The following is a 5,223-nucleotide window of genomic DNA, read 5'->3' on the forward strand; positions in this document are numbered from 1 at the left end:
GCGGCCTCCGCCAGCAGCGCCCCCTGGCGGGCGGCGGCGGCTCCGCCCCGGGCACCGCGCGGGTTCACAGAATCTTAGAATCGACTGGGTTGGAAAAGACCTCCGAGATCATAAAGTCCAACCCTTGGTCCAATTCCAGTCCATTTACTAGATCATGGCACTCAGCGCCACGTCCAATCTCAGTTTAAAAACCTCCAGGGATGGTGGATCCACCACCTCCCTGGGCAGGCCATTCCAATGCCTGATTACTCTCTCTGTAAAGCATTTCTTTCTGATCTCCAGCTTAAATTTCCCCTGGCAGAGCTTGAGCCCGTGCCCCCTTGTCCTATTGCTGAGTGCCTGGGAGAAGAGACCAAACTCCACCTGGCTGTAACTTCCTTCACTCTGGAGCACCGGGAACACAATATCAGCGCTTCCCGTGGGGTTATAAACACAGCAGGCTGCTCTTCTCCTAAAGCTCATTCTTTGTTCTCATCCCAGGGTTTTATACAACTGGTTTATAAAGTCCTGCCACTCAGCTTAGGGTACGTATGAGCGCCCTAATGCCAGCTACAGGGTTATTTTAATATTGATGCTCTTTCTGAAGAATGACACAAATTGAAGTATTAAACAGTTATTTGTTAAAAACCAAGTAAGTTATGGTATAGCAATACACACAGTATCCAGGTAACTGCTAATGCCACAGTACAGGGGTATGATAAAAGGATTTTAGCATTGAATTTTAATTTGGTGACCCCATATTAAACTGATAAGCCTTAAAACAATATGCCCTTCTTTATTTGCATAATAAAAAGGTTACCAAGTGCTCACCAAAGCCGCTGTATCAGCCCCCTTTCTCAGTTGGGCAGGAGAGAGAAAATATAACAAAAGGCTCATGAGTCCAGGACAAGAACAGGAGAGACCACTCAACAATTACTGTCACTGACCAAATAGATTTGGGGAAATTAATTTATTAAAAACAAAATCAGAGTAGAATAGAAATAAAATCCAATCTTAAAACACCTTTCCTGCACCCCTTCCTCCTTCCAGGACTTAGCTTTACTCCCTATTCTCTACCTCCTTCCTCCAGCAGCACAGGGGAATGGGGGTTATGGTCAGGACATCACCTGTTGTCTCTGATATTCTTTCCTCCTCGGGGTGAGGGCTCCTTCCCCTGCTCCCAGGAGAAACAGTCTTCCACAAGCTGCTCCAACATAAGTCCTTCCCATGGTCTGCAGTTCTTCACAAACTATCCTAATGTGGGTCCCTTCAATGGGATGCAGTTCTTCAGGAACAGGCTTCTCTAGCATGGCCACCTCATGGTGTCACAAGTCCTGCCGGCAAACCTGCTCCAGCATGAGCTTCCCACAGGTTCACAGGCTCCAGGCATCCATGTGCTCCAGTGCCATCTTCCAGTGGCTGCAGGTGGATCTCTGCTCCATCATAGACCTCCTTGGGCTCAGCTGCCTCACCATGGTCGTCACCTCAGGCTGCAGGAAATCTCCACTTCAGTGCTTGTAGCACCTCTTCCACCTTGTTCATCACTAACCATGGTGTTTGCAGAGCTGTTTCTTTCATACATTCTCACTCCTCTGGCTGCAATTTGTTTCTGCACAAAACTTTATTCCCTTCTTAAACTTGTCATCCCAGAAGTGTTACCAGTGTTGCTGGTGGGCTCAGCCTTGGCCATCTGACATTTGCTTTGTTGACCATGGGGGAAGCTTTTCAGAGCTTCTCACACAAGTTACCCCTGTAGCTCCTCCACTACCAAAACTGGGCCACACAAACGCAATACAAGTATCTCCTGGTCTTACTGCTAAAAGGGGTCAGTTGCAGAGGGAGGAAGAACTATGTGTAGAAAAGACTGCAGAAAAGCAAAAAAGTAAGAAAAAAGTAAGCAAAAAAGAAGTAATGTTTGAGAAAAACTATTTATCTTTTACACCAATGTCCCTGGTTCATTTCAGCTGATTTAGTGAGTAGTAGTAACATTATAGAAAGACCAGCCTACAGATAAAGGATCTTTTACAAGTAATGCCACTGGTTAAAATAAACTCCAGGCTTTGTAGTTAACAGCTGTGTTAATCTCTCTCTGCATCACTGTTCCTGATATAAACCAAACATCATACAGAGATAGCCTAGACTAATTATTGCTAATGATCTGAGCTCTACTTATAATATATTGGTGTTACAAGGAGATGGAACTAGTAAGAGATTAGTTTCATTACTTCATTTTAACCTTTAAGAGACATATTTTACTTTCTTAAAATTTCAAATATGTTGTACTACCTTATTATTGGAGCAAGAAAAATAATTATTGCAGTACATAAATAGGAATTGAGTATATTCCATAACTAAGGGATTTACTTTAGAAAGAAATACTGTGTTAAGAAAATTTCCTTTCTGAATAACAACAGGAGCTCATTGCTTCAAGTTCAACACTACATTCTATATAGAAAAACTGCCTGTTTTCTTCTAATAGGGAAATTCTCTAACCTTAATTAGTTACTTAGTAGAACATGTTCAACACTTTACAGCACCTTGTAAGTAAAAATGAATCTTGCATACGTGATTTTGCAGGCTTCAATTAGGTAATAGATATATTGCATGCTTACTTTTCTAATACTCCATTCTCTCTATTACCATCAAAAATATATAATGATGCATACAGACCTGGCTATCTCTTGCTTTTTCACAAATCAGAAATGGAATGATGGAAAAGCAGAGAGGTTTCAGACATAGAGCCAAAACATGGAAGTGATGAATGAAGTGAATTTGTTCAGAGAACAGCTTTGAGTCACATGTAGAATCAGGGACATTCTGACTTTTCAGTTCATGAAGTCACTATTTTGCACGGTGTAAATCAAGATATTTTTCCACATGACTTCTTCATTGTTTCAGCATTGTAGGAAAGTCCCTTTAACTAGCAGTTTCTGGATTATCCTGCCTGTATTTTTATCACAAATGGGTAACTCTGAGCTGTATATACATGCATACCACTTTTCTGCCTGGAGGGCATCTGATTCTGCTTCCTTTTTGGCTCACTTCCAACTTTCTGTTTATGTTTAGTCAATACAAAGACCTGATAGTGGACAGAGCTTCCAGAATAGAAATAAAGTGAATAGTTGCATAAACCTTCACTTTGTTGGCTGATACACTCAACTACAATCATATAGTTGGACCACAATGAAAAATAAAACTACCAAAAACCCTCCTCCAGAAGGGACAATGTCAATAAGAACAAATTAGGTTTATCCCTGTTCCACTCTGGGCAGGCCATATTCAACATAATGGATTTCCTTTAAAGGAAAAGAATCTTTCCTTTGTACTTACAGAACAAGGGCTGCCACATTCAGCTGTAGGATATTAGTCATTTCCTCACATAAACTTCAACAAGAGGGTACAGAGTACAGCAAAAGATGTGATCAGCATCCATGCAGGTCGTGAGTGTTGATCAGGGCTTAAAGAAGGAAGCAGAAGCAGAGTACTGTGCCCTGAGGCAATCACTCTACATCTTATTGATGTATCTTTATCAGAGTTCATCAGATGTTCATGGGTACCTTTGTCTCTTTGCCCCTTTTATCAGAATTGATAGTTGGAGCAAAGCAGGTAACATAGAGCTGATGAGGAAAAAAAAGAGGTATGGCAAAATGTAGAAGGTGCAGAAAAATACAAAGCTGGGTTACAAACTCGAGTTATAAAATGGAAAAAGCAGACAAAAAATAATTTGTATATAAAAATGTGATGAGCTTCAAAAGAAGATGCAGGCTGCAGAGGTGTATGTTGACAACATCCTAGCTGTGTCTTTTAAGATGATGTGTTTTCTTTAATGTAAATGCAAAGAAAGGAAGTGCAGGAAGAACTGACTATGTAAAATGAGAAAAGTCTAATAAATGGAACTTCTAGGCAGGGAATTAGGCAGGAAATGGGTGTGATGAAGAATGAGAATAGGAAATGTGACAGGTAAGAGAACTGAGACCTTGTTTCCAGCATGAATTGTTTAGAAATAGGAGGGGTTGCCTTCGTAACCCTGAATTTTCATGGCTTAGATTTGTCAAATGCTTGTATCAGTCAGTTTTCTCCAGCATGTAACCATAGTTCAGTCCTGCAGCAGACTCCATTAGAAAAGGGTATCCATTTAGATTAGTTTAAAGTTATTTTATTTTACTCAACATAAGATTACCACAAACTAGTGTTTTATAGTTTGCTTATTGACTGCTCATCGTAACTATGGCTGATGTATGGAGGGAAAAAAAAAGACATATTTCTCTGATCTGAGAAAAGACGACTGTGTCTAAGAGAAATAAGTCAGAATAATTCATTACAGTACAAAATTACCTACATATTTCAGCTGAGATTAGTGTCCTCCTGAGTAACACGCTATTTGCATAGTTGACCTGCAGGTTAGACCTGCTCAGACAGTAGCCTGTTTGTGCACTTTACATTACCAAAACACTTTCTAAGTTTTACAGTTATGAGTCAGCGTTCACATACTCACTTTACGTTTTTTCCTCATCCCTGACACATTTCAAGTTTGTATATACTTTTGCCTGGCTCACACAATGTGAAGAGCCAGAATATTTGAAATTGCATGCAACAGTTGCAGATTTCACAGGCACAAAAACACACAGAGGTCTCTGTACACTTGTGAGACTGGAGTGCAGCCCCCGCTATGGTGTTTGCATTAAACACTGTAAATATTCCTCAACTGATATGCATTTAAAGCTTGCTAGAACAGTTGTTATTAAGGGTAAAATTTCTACTGACACCTTTGGGAGTTCTAAATCCAGACAAGGGCTGAAACATCAGGCTCTACTCTGCATCTTCTCGCTGTGTATCTTACCAACAGCTGAAACTTTGCAAGGACTTTTGTTTTGAGCTGCAGACACAAATGTATATGCCTAGGTCATTTGATCAGGCACATACAGAATAAACCCTGGAAATATTTCCAAGCTGCATCAAAATAAGACCAACAGAATTTTGGTAAGAGGTTTGCCTTAATTGGAAAGGCTTAAAATAAATGATCATATGATTAAAAAAAGCAAGGATTGCCTGCTATTTGTTGTAACCCCTATTTCTGTAGTGCCCCTGTAGCCAGAGAAGCAGCTGTTCATTGCTGACATTCTCCCTGCCAGGCATTCCAACTCTGTGAGGTAATGGGCTACAAGCATACGGGCCTTCGCTTTAATTCTTTCAGCGTATCCTTCCGCATGGATAGAGAGAGGGGAACGCCTCCAGGAAAAGAAA

Source organism: Pithys albifrons, chromosome 6, assembly GCF_047495875.1.
Source record: "Pithys albifrons albifrons isolate INPA30051 chromosome 6, PitAlb_v1, whole genome shotgun sequence".
NCBI lineage: Eukaryota > Metazoa > Chordata > Aves > Passeriformes > Thamnophilidae > Pithys > Pithys albifrons.